Source organism: Sesamum indicum, unplaced genomic scaffold, assembly GCF_000512975.1.
Source record: "Sesamum indicum cultivar Zhongzhi No. 13 unplaced genomic scaffold, S_indicum_v1.0 scaffold00451, whole genome shotgun sequence".
NCBI classification, from domain to species: domain Eukaryota; kingdom Viridiplantae; phylum Streptophyta; class Magnoliopsida; order Lamiales; family Pedaliaceae; genus Sesamum; species Sesamum indicum.
In genome coordinates this window covers 126-12,884 of record NW_011628336.1, presented here as the reverse complement: position 1 = coordinate 12,884, position 12,759 = coordinate 126, and the positions used below count along the sequence as shown (strand labels likewise).

The 12,759-nt window shown below is 32.8% G+C and overlaps 2 long non-coding RNA genes across 3 annotated transcripts; one reads left to right on the top strand and one right to left on the bottom strand.

Annotated features, from left to right (window-relative positions):
- Nucleotides 1–2,019: 2,019 nt before the first annotated feature.
- LOC110011472 lies at nucleotides 2,020–12,289 on the top strand. Its single transcript, XR_002286495.1, has 2 exons — nucleotides 2,020–2,348; nucleotides 11,779–12,289. It is a non-coding gene; the product is annotated as an uncharacterized LOC110011472 (long non-coding RNA).
- Nucleotides 3,994–6,499, bottom strand: LOC105180249. 2 transcript variants are annotated; one of them, XR_849504.2, is made up of 3 exons: nucleotides 6,003–6,499; nucleotides 5,222–5,433; nucleotides 3,994–4,907 (listed from the first exon to the last, which is right to left on the bottom strand). It is a non-coding gene; the product is annotated as an uncharacterized LOC105180249 (long non-coding RNA). The 2 variants fall into 2 exon arrangements; XR_002286494.1 differs by lacking the exon at nucleotides 3,994–4,907 and having other exon boundaries at nucleotides 5,152–5,433.
- Nucleotides 12,290–12,759: the final 470 nt, after the last annotated feature.

The following is a 12,759-nucleotide window of genomic DNA, read 5'->3' as shown; positions in this document are numbered from 1 at the left end:
TATTTTTGTCTAAAATAATGTTAGCCAATGCCGACGGGTCTCGATTCAATTGCTGAAATTTCCTCCTATTGTTCTCCTGCCATATAGGATATACTAGAGATGCTAAAAGGTTGCGATAGGCGGTGTTAACTACATGCTTTCCTCGCCACTTTCGCGCAGCAATCATCACATCAATCATCCATCCTCTGTTTGACCATGCAAATCGAACCTTCCTGCGTAAGTTTCGAACACACTGCTTTGAATAAGGGCAAGAAAGTAGCAAGTATTAGTGAGTCTCCAGCGTATCCAACGAGCAAAGAACACAATTTCTATTAAAATGTTGTAACCACGGACGATCCATGGTCGAGAGTCGTTCATGTAGAGCTAGCCATAAGATAAACGAATTCTGGGGGATTTTGAATGGGCCATAAGGAGTGAATACCAACCTACCTTTGGGCCTGAAGAACAAAAAATGTCATACACCCTCCTGTTGGTGTAGGGGCCTCCCCTCAAAGTGATCGAGTCGTGTGTGCCACGTAGTGGAGGCAAACTTTGAATGATGTTCAACATAATAATGTCCGCCTGTGTGTGTTTGGGTGTGAGCAGCAATGGCTAATGCCATACTCCATTGTGAATAACCTCTCTAAGGAGCATATCCGCCCGTGTGTGGATGTGATAGGGGTCGGTGGAAATATAGTCATTAAAATCCCATAAGATGCCAATGATCCTGTATATATATATTAATTCTCCATTACCGATCTTATAATGGATATGAGGTTGTAGTATATGTCGAAGTCGAAGCAATTTGCGCCAACCCCATGCCCCGGAATTGGCCTCAACTGTGCATATAGATTTGCCTTGAAGTCTCATGATGTAAATCCATGTTACCCATATAGAACCGCGGAATCTACTTACTATTCTACAGATATGTCTACTCATAAGAGTCCGATTGAGGGCTGCTACATTCATGATTCCCTGTCCTCCTTCTTCCACCGGACGACACACTTGATTCCAGAAAACCTTCGGATATCCAAAGGTTGATGCACCTTTCCACAGGAACTGGCTGAACCGTTTCTCTATTTCCTTATTAACTCTTTTTGGCAAAATAAATGTCATAGCACAATAAATTATAGTGACATGAATACTGATTTAATGAGTTGAATTCTAGCTGCAAATGACAGCCGAATTGAAACCCAACCCTGCAATCTCTTATCAATAATTTACTAAATGGAATTTCTTATTAAAACAATATACAATAAGGAGTTTTTACTAATTAGTTTTATATTACTATTGCGTTTTTGAATATTGTTATTTATATTTTCATATTAATTGACTTGAATACAAAATAGTAAAATATAATAATTCATGAATACGAAGTACAATTTTAATTTTGAAAAATATTTTTTATTTGGTAGTACCAATTAAATTTAGAAATTGAATTACAAAAATAGAAGTAAATAGTTTCCTTATCCATAAATCAATTATTATCAATTTGTCTTGGAAATATAATTCTATAATATAAATGTTTCAATGACAGAAACATAAATAATATCATGAACTTAATATATTTTATGACTAACTATAATAATATATTTACTTGTAAAAATGTATTTGTACAGTCTCCATAAAAGAATAAATTTCCTTACCCATATATCACGTCGATAAGTCACCACAAGATCATTGATATCCGATTTCAATAATTCTTAACTTTGAACATTTAAAACCAAGGTCTTAGACATATATTTTACAATCACCATCATAGGCATAATCGTGAGCTATAATTATGTATAGCCTAGAGACTTCATCCTATTCCAAAGTTGCTAATAAAATGCCGAATTTATTGATGTGTACGAACACATAAAAGCTAGCTTTGCTGATTGACTCTACCTTAAAAGTTTTCTTGATATACCTCTTTGGATGATAGTTTGTTGATGATGATTGTATACTATAAACGATTTCTCTCTTTCTTTTTTTTTTATTTGCTATTGGTTGGCAGTGTTTCTTTCGTATGGTGAAGAGTTCAAAGATGTTCCAATTTTAAGCAGAGTAGTGGTAGAAGTACAGAACAAAAATATTTTCGAAAACAATGAATTTGAGTTTCAGTGATGTACCAATTTGCTATATTGTTGAGTTGAGCTGATTTTGATGTGCTTTGGGAGCTAATCAAGTAATAATTATACAACTAGAAATTGGTTTTGAATCAAAACTTTTATTTCTCTGGCTAAGAATAAGCCGGACCTTGTTGGGCAGAGCAACAATTTTCCAAATACTACAAAGAAGGCAAAAGTACTATCGAACACACTTAATTCTTATTTATAATAGACATTTTACATAGATGGTTGCTGGTGCAAGAGGGCTCCTACTCCGAGGTACTTGAACCCGAGTTGACATGAATCAAGTAAAGTTGAAACCATTGCAATTTCGTTTGTATAATTCAAACCCAAAAGTGTTTGATTTCTATGAAACCCTCACGTTCTCAACATTCTAAGTTGGAAGCAATAGAATTACGAATTTTAAGGCCGCTTTAAATATGACGGGCGCAAGACAGTTTGGAGTTGAGGCCTTAATGAGAAGTAACCCTCCACCGTTTATTTTTGGTTTATTCTCGATTTCTTCATTATGTTAGGTTTTGTTCTCATGTCGCTTTATTAAAACTTTTTGTTTATGATACATTTAAAACTCTTGTATAAATTTTACAGAATCACCATATTTGTTCATATCCTCATCGTCTTAACTTTGGAGGTGTATCTAAGCATGGTTGGAAATTCCATAGCACACAATCACAAATTAGTTGATTTGTGAACTTCAAAAATAAAATGTCGTATACTAAATTGCGTTACAGTTCTAGATGCCAATCTCATTATTCGTTTTTAAATTATTGGTAAAAATATCTTAAAAGAATTTTCAACACATTTTGTCAAGTTTCAGCACAATAATCATTTATCAAAAGAAAAGTTAATAATGTAGTTTTTTGAAAATATGAATAAATATGGCGTTGAATGCAATTTGACTAGAAATAGTAAACTGAATGCTTCTTAAAAATGTTCCAAAAAACTTCAAAAACAGTTTCAATCACTTTTATGAAAATAAAATTCAATAACAAATTTTACAAAGTACAAAACATATGACTTTTCATGCATTCATTCAAAAACAATTAAATGAATTCATCTATTGCTAATCAAAATATTTTGTTAATTTGTCTTCTATATTTGCAAGTGTACTTCAAGCTAATCGCGAAAACATGAGTTTATTACAAAACACTTAACAAGAAAAACAAATATTTGTGTAAAAGATAAAAATTGATTTTTAGAACATGAATTTGACAAGGAAAACAAATATTTGAGTGAAAGAGGAAACTAATTTCCAGTATTATTATTTAGAAATAAAAATTAAAAAGTTCTTCAAACACTGTATATGTTACCAAAACTCTTTGTTCCTCAAAAACTATTTATCAACTCCACAAATAAAATAATTCAAGATTGTATGAAATAGATTTTTCAACACATGTTTCTATGATACACCTGCAAAAATAAGAGGATAATTACATGAACCAACATGGAGTTTGTAAATCCATACAAGAATGCCAAATGTATCAAAAACAAAAAATTTTAAGGCAAGCGCATGAAGAGAAAACCCAACACAACAAACGAACCAAGAACAAATTTACAAAAACAGAGGAGGGTTTATTCTCCAATTTAGGTCTCAACTCTACCCTTGCATCCTTCACATTTTGAGCAGCCCCAAAACCCACAATTCTTTTCTTTCCAAACGAGAATGGTGATTACGCGGCTTTTCAAAGAAATCGGAGCAGTAAAATTGGGTTTGAATTATACAAAGTGTAAAACTCAATGATTCAACCTTCTTGATTTCAAAATATGGAAGAAAAATTGACAACGAAGAATTAATAGGGGCATTGGTTGCTTTTTCGTTAGAAACTAGAAGAGACGAATATGAAGATAGGTACGCTACCATTAGGTTCTAAAATATCATCAAAAAACACACATTAGTAGCCAACATATGTTTTAATTGAGCATTTAAATCCTACTTAAACTTTTGATTCCCACACAATCCTTATCGATATGAGGTTATCTACTTTGCACGAAATTAGCAAACCAAATTCAAACTCTAGCCCTCGCTCTTGTAAAGGACAAGTATGAATCACATATACCAAGTGACATGCTTCACTTGTAGAATCAAATAAACGCATGTTACAAGTATTACTGAAAAATGATATATCAACAACAAAACTTGCAAATAAAAGAATTCCTCCTAAATTACCAGTAACAACACTTCTATAAGAGACTATAAATCGTATGACATCTATCCTTTGCATTAATACATAATAATGAAGTAAGGCACAAAAGAAAACAACACAAATGTCATTGCGGCATGCTCTAATTTGAAGCATAAAAACAGATACTGCATAACCAAGAATATACCTTTCTAGATGGCACTTGAGAGAAAATATCCTGCTGGTCCATTAATTGGTTTAGGAAGTTTCATCACAGTCCCAAGAGAACATTAAGATACTAAAAGTCGAGTTAAATTAAGAGTAAGAGATGGATGGTGGCACTGAGCTTTCAGCGGATCACATATGAAGATGTTCCATCACAGTCCCAAGAGAATATTAAGATACTTAAACTCAAGTTCAAATAAGAGTAAGAGAGAGTGGAAGGATGGCGGTCAGCTAGCAGTGGATCACATATATGCATTAAGAGATCAAGTTGGCAAATTGATCAGCAAACATAATGTTACTTTCTGCTCCTCAAGTAGACGAAGAGTCACTAATCAAAATGAAGATATACATGGTTTTCCATTACCTTCAAGCAGTAGTTTTACTCTGGATTGTGTAATTGACAACATCAGCATCTTGCTCATATAGCTCCATATGTTAACAAGTGGAGCCAAAAAGTTTCGGCATCAAAGCCCTACGAGAACCAAGGATCACTGACAGAATTTTCAGAAAACTTCAAAAGATATCACTAGACAAACCTCTCACATAGATACAAAATCATTTCTAAAGAAAACTTTTGTGAAAAGCTTGTAAGTGTACATATAATCCTTTTACATCAATTAAAATAATCTTTTCCAAAAAGAAAAAAAAAAGAAAATCATTTCCGTTGCATTTTTGCATGCATTTAGATTATATAACTTCCAGCAAAGAACTTTCTAAAACAGAAAATGCATACATTCATATTATTGCTACAGTCACATTCATATTAAAAGAACAGAAAATGCATACATTCATGGCCACTTGTCTCTGTAGCTGTAAGCATCAATCACAGCAAGGCCAGAAAAAATCGTGCCTTCTTCAAACGCTCAAACCTTTTTGAACAACTTGGAAGAAGCCCTGGAAACAGCTATGACACTCAAGTTTGTCTCTTTGGAGTGAGAAGCCTTGCAAAGCGGAGTGGAACATGAGCTCTAACCAAAGCTCCATCCTTTGATGTATTCCTATCGAATGATTGTCAAACATTGAAGTTTCTGAGATTATATTTTATTTAACAACAGAAAAAATTGGATATTGAGTCAAACACGGACATAAGTACACCTAAGAATACTACAACCTTTATCATCGCATTGTCAAAATTATGGTGAATTTGACACTGACTCAAGCATGGGCAGAGACAACCTACGACCGCTACACCCTTTATATTGCATTATTACAACTGCACAAAATCGGACCAACATATGATGCGAAATTCTAGGTTCTTTTTCTCTTTCTTCAACCCGAATTCACAATTTTCTAAAGCAAAAAGTTGCTTCCTTATTATGAATCAGTCTAGCATATCCTTGTTCCTATTACCTCCGAGAGAAAATACCAGATAAATTTGCATAGGAGTTCCCCTTTATCAAAGGGAATCAGAGCTTCCACCCACACCATCATATCCCGTTGAAGGAAAAAGTCAAGGATCACATAAGAACATTCAATCTACTGGTAGATATGTCCCATATAAAAGAGGACGGAGAAAAGAAGATCAGAAACCAATTTGTAATTATGCAAGATAGCCATGGAGAAGTACCTTTAGTTCTTCCTGAACTGCATTACAGAGAAATCATCTAACCCTTCACCAGTTAAAGCAGAGATGCATATGGCATCCACTTTTTTTCTTAGCTTCAGACTTGATCTTTTCCGGATCCTCTGCATTAGCGACCGGTAGAGATATGCATTAACCAGTCAGGAAGTGATGCTCTTACACTCCATTGCAACCAGTCAAACCTCTCGTATTTTGAATGGAAGTTTGTTATAAATCTAAACCATCAATAACTTGAGAATTAAGAACAAAACCAAGCATATTCAGTCAGTGACAACCACACTAGGTTAGCACACTGTGTTAATGTCAGTCTAATGTCGTGTAAGAAATCAATTACTACCAAGGGTATGTATCAATAAGTCACGTTCATATATTAGAGAGAAACATATATAAGGCAACCCACACTCAATAAAGTGGATGGAGTTAATCTGAATGCCTTATCCTCAACCACGGTGGTATCATTGTGTAGTGCAATCTTGAGTTTTCGCACTCTCTTGTGTATAGCATATTTATTGTATGAACTGTTGTATTTTGAACGAACCTGATTTAAATAAAACTTTTTATATTGTAGATATATACCAATTTTAGTTCTTAAATATGAACAAATCTTCACTCTATGTATTTGATTTTCCATGTCTGTAGTGACACTAACTCCACGTTGACAACTTACAAATTTAGGGACTAAAGAGAGAAAAAAAAATCTAAACTGATTATTTTATCCCCAATTATAATTTGGTCAGAATGATCAATTTGAGACAAAATTAAAGTTTAGAGATGTTAACGTCAAGAAATGAACTTGAGAAACTAAAATGATTCTAAATGAAATATAAGGAATTAATTATAATATTTAACTCTAACAATATATATATATATATATAGTACTTCTAATTCCTCTAAACTACTTAGAAGATGAATGATGTATCTAACTAAATAAGCAAATAATATTTTGACACGCTTAATTTGATTGGAACGATCTTATATATTTATAACAAGAAAATGAATTACTAGAGGGCACGTTAAAATTTAAAATGAATGGCATATGAATAACATATAAATACTAACCCAAACTTCAAAAAATAAAAATATAGTATGGAATAAATATCCTCAATTTTATTAATTAAAAGTATTTGTTGAAAATTTTAAATTAAGTGGTTTCCAACTAATTAATTTTATTTTAAAATTAATATTAGATAATTATTTTTTTATTATAATTTTTTTTATAATATAATGGACGTATCATTTTTAGAATTCTAATAAGTGTAACTTGTGATTAAATATAAAATAGTGAGAATCTCTTGAGTGTTTATTCCTATCATAAAGAAACATCCACACCCTTATTGGGGTACATTTTCATAATGTGCTCTTATTGAATTATATCGTTTTTCGTTATAGGTAAATTGCATTAAAAAAATTATAATGTACAGTCGTATGGCTGATGTTGTGTGCCATGGAATTTTCCATAATCTACACAAGGCTAACGTACTAATTTTATTCGGCAATTCTGCACTAAGTATACGTAATCTATTTTTGTCTAAAATAATGTTAGCGATTGCCGACGGGTCTCGATCCAATTGCTGAAATTTCCTCCTATTGCTCTCCTGCCAAATGGGATATACTAGAGATGCTAAAAGGTTGCGATAGGCGGTGTTAACTACATGCTTTCCTCGCCACTTTCGCGCAGCAATCATCACATCAATCTTCCATCCTCTGTTTGTCCATGCAAATCAAACCTTCCTGCGTAAGATTTGAACACACTGCTTTGAATAAGGGCAAGAAAATAGCAAGTATTAGTGAGTCTCCAGCGTATCCAGCGAGCAAAGAACACAGTTTCTATTAAAATGTTGTAACCACGGACGATCCATGGTCGAGAGTCGTTCATGTAGATCTAGCCATAAGATAAACGAATTTCGGGGGATTTTGAATGGGCCAATAAGGAGTGAATACCAACCTACCTTTGGGCCTGAAGAGCGAAAAATGTCATACACCCTCTGTTGGTGTTTTATTTATACATTTAATCTTTATATAAAAATAAATTTAATCAACAACTTAGTAAATTATAATTTTTTTTATAATTAAAATTATTATAATATCTTTATGTTATATTTTAATATATATTTGTATTATGTTATACATTTTTTAAATTGACAAGTAATTCACTTATGATTTTTTATTATTTATAAATTTATGTCAAAATTTAGTAATTCCTATGAATTAAGCTAAAAATTATAATAATAATAATAATAATATCAACAACAATATTAATAATAATGATGATGGTTGAACTTCTAATTATTATTTTATTATATATATAATGAGATTAAAAAATTTAATCAATAATTACGATATTTTAAAATTCGGACTCCTGATTCATACGAAATTTAAATATATACAAGACTGTGTCCATTACATCATATCAGACGGTATGATTTAAAATCACATGGCCTGATTCAACTATAGAGCGTCTTGAATGATTACTCTTATGTTTCGAGTATGATATCTCGACATCCGTATATCCAATAAGTTTAAAACTTTACGAAATGTATTTTTTTGTAAGTTTTATAATATCTAACGGTCAGATCTAAATTTTGATGGCCCGATTAACCCATGTTATTCAACAATGTAAGATGATAGTTAAATCAATGTTATACTAACATTTATAAATATATACATTTTGCAAATTGTGAACATATATTAATTTCAATTATATCTATCTAAAAATTTTATGATTTGATCTCATGATTTAACATAATAATAATAATAATAGTTGTAGTAATACTAATAATAATAATAATAATAATAATAATAATAATAATAGTAATACAAAAAGTCAAAATCAAAACCCATCACTTTCTCTCTCTTGTTCTCGTTTCTTCTTCCTCTTTTCTTTCTCTCTTTCTGCTTCTTCCCTATTATCTCCTCTCAAATTCTCAATTCTTCCCCAAACCCATCTCTTAGAACCCTAGTCCCAAACTCACGGCAACAAGGACGGTAAGTCGGCAACGAGGACGGCGACGAGTACAGCTTTAAGGTAATCCTTCTCTGTTGCATTTTGCTCGTTCTTCTTTTTCTTGGGTTTGGGTGTCTTTTTAGCATCTTCTTTAATTTTTTTTCTTGGGTTTGGTTGTGTTTTTAGGGGATTTGTTTAATTCTTGTTTTTCTTGGGTTTTTAGGGGATTTTTTTTTCTTGGATTTGGGTGTGTTTTTAGCATCTTCTTTAATTTTTTTTCTTGGGTTAGGTTGTGTTTTTAGGGGATTTGTTTAATTCTTGTTGTTAGATTCCTTTCCAGCCTTAGTTCCTTACACTTTTGTTTGCTTTGAGAGTTATTTGTAAAAGAGTTGTAATGTTGTAAAAAAGACCATTATCAATTAGTAACATTTCTGAATTCCCTATCGTCTCTTTCTTCTCTCCTTCCCACCTCCATTCTGCTGCAATGTTAAATTTTTCTGCTACAATTTTCTGGAACAAGTGCTCGAGCTCGAGCTGGAACTCGAGCTCGACAGCTCAAGCTCGAGCTCGACAAATCGAGCTCGAGCTCAAATATACTGCATCGAGCTCGAGCTCGAGCTCTACCTGGGCGAGCTCGTCGAGCTCGAGCTCAAATATACTGCATCGAGCTCGAGCTCGAGCTCTACCTGGGCGAGCTCGAGCTCGAGCTCTAAATCACAGAGTCGAGCTCGAGCTCGAGCTCGACAAAAATGGTCGAGCTCGACTCGAGCTCGACTCGTTGACAGCCCTAGTCGAGAGTCGTTCATGTAGAGCTAGCCATAAGATAAACGAATTCCAGGGGATTTTGAATGGGCCAATAAGGAGTGAATACCAACCTACCTTTGGGCCTGAAGAGCGAAAAATGTCATACACCCTCCTGTTGGTGTAGGGGCCTCCCCTCAGAGTGATCGAGTCGTGTGTGCCACGTAGTGGAGGCAAACTTTGAATGATGTCCAACATAATAATGTCCGCCTGTGTGGGTTTGGGTGTGAGCAGCAATGGCCAATGCCATACTCCATTGTGAATAACCTCTCTAAGGAGCATATCCGCCCGTGTGTGGGTGTGATAGGGGTCGTGTGGAACTATAGTCATTAAAATCCCCATAAGATGCCAAGGATCCTGCCATATATATATATATATATATATATATAAATTCTCCATTACCGATCTTATAATGGATATGAGGTTGTAGTATATGTCGAAGTCTAAGCAATTTGCGCCAACCCCATCCCCGGAATTGGCCTCAACTGTGCATATAGATTTGCCTTGAAGTCTCATGGTGTAAATCCATGTTACCCATATAGAACCGCGGTATCTACTTACTATTCTCCAGATATGTCTACTCATAAGAGTTCGATTGAGGGCTGCTACATTCATGATTCCCTGTCCTCCTTCTTCCACTGGACGACACACTTGATTCCAGAAAACCTTCGGATATCCAAAGGTTGATGCACCTTTCCACAGGAACTGGCTGAACCGTTTCTCTATTTCCTTATTAACTCCTTTTGGCAAAATAAATGTCATAGCACAATAAATTATAGTGACATGAATACTGATTTAATAAGTTGAATTCTAGCTGCAAATGACAGCCGAATCGAAGCCCAACCCTGCAATCTCTTATCAATAATTTATTAAATGGAATTTCTTATTAATACAATATACAATAAGGAGTTTTGACTAATTAGTTTTATATTACTATTGAGTTTTTGAATATTGTTATTTATATTTTCATATTAATTGACTTGAATACAAAATAGTAAAATATAATAATTCATGAATACGAAGTACAATTTTAATTTTGAAAAATATTTTTTATTTGGTAGTACCAATTAAATTTAGAAAGTGAATTACAAATAATAGAAGTAAATAGTTTCCTTATCAATAAAGCAATTATTATCAATTTGTTTTGAAAATATAATTGTATAATATAAATGTTTCAATGACAGAAACATAAATAATATTATGAACTTAATATATTTTATGACTAACTATAATAATATATTTACTTGTAAAAATGTATTTGTTCAGTCTCCATAAAAGAATAAATTTCCTTACCCATATATCACGTCGGTAAGTCCCCACAAGATCATTGATATCCGATTTCAATAATTCTTAACTTTGAACATTTAAAACCAAGATCTTATACATATAGTTTACAATCACCATCATAGGCATAATCGTGAGATAGTTATGTATAGCCTAGAGACTTAATCCAATTCCAAAGTTGCTAATAAAATGCCGAATTTATTTATGTGTACGAACACATAAAAGCTAGCTTTGCTGATTGACTCTACCTTAAAAGTTTTCTTGATATACCTCTTGGGAGGATAGTTTGTTGATGATGATTGTATACTATAAACGATTTCTCTCTTTCTTTTTTTTTTTTATTTGCTATTGGTTGGCAGTGTTTCTTTCGTATGGTGAAGAGTTCAAAGATGTTCCAATTGAAAGCAGAGTAGTGGTAGAAGTACATAACAAAAATATTTTCGCAAACAATGAATTTGAGTTTCATTGATGTACCAATTTGCTATATTGTTGAGTTGAGCTGATTTTGATGTGCTTTGGGAGCTAATCAAGTAATAATTATACAACTAGAAATTGGTTTTGAATCAAAACTTTTATTTCTCTGGCTAAGAATAAGCCGGACCTTGTTGGGCAGAGCAACAAATTTCCACATACTACAAAGAAGGGAAAAGTACTACCGAACACACTTAATTCTTATTTACAATAGACTATTTACATAGATGGTTGCTGGTGCGGCTCGGCTCCTACTCCGAGGTACTTGAACCCGAGTTGACATGAAAGCTGGTGCAAGATCATCTTCACCAACATTAAGCTGTTAGAATGAAAAAAAAAAAACAAAAAAAGAAAACAAGAAACGTGTACAGAATTAACAATTAAAGTGAAAAACACACAACATAATGACATGCAATAACAACTTACATCTTCTTTATCAACTTTTCCCATATTTAGGAATCAAGTAAAGTTGAAACCATTGCAATTTCCTTTGTATAATTCAAACCCAAAAGTGTCTGATTTCTATGAAACCCTCACGTTCTCAACATTCTAAGTTGGAAGCAATAGAATTACGAATTTTAAGGCCGCTTTAAATATGACGGGCGCAAGACAGTTTGGAGTTGAGGCCTTAATGAGAAGTAACCCTCCACCGTTTTTTTTTGTTTATTCTCGATTTCTTCATTATGTTAGGTTTTGTTCCCATGTCGCTTTATTAAAACTTTTTGTTTATGATACATTTAAAACTCTTGTATAAATTTTACAGAAACACCATATTTGTTCGTATCATCATCGTCTTAACTTTGGAGGTGTATCTAAGCATGGTTGGAAATTCCATAGCACACAATTACAAATTAGTTGATTTGTGAACTTCAAAAATAAAATGTCGTATACTAAATTGTGTTACAGTTCTAGATGCCAATCTCATTATTCGTTTTTAAATTACTGGTAAAAAATATCTTAAAAGAATTTTCAACACATTTTGTCAAGTATCAGCACAATAATCATTTATCAAAAGAAAAGTTAATAATGTAGTTTTTTGAAAATATGAATAAATATGGCGTTGAATGCAATTTGACTAGAAATAGTAAACTGAATGCTTCTTAAAAATATTCCAAAAAACTTCAAAAACAGTTTCAATCACTTTTATGAAAATAAAATTCAATAACAAATTTCACAAAGTCCAAAACATATGACTTTTCGTGCATTCATTAAAAAACAATTAAACGAATTCATCTATTGCTA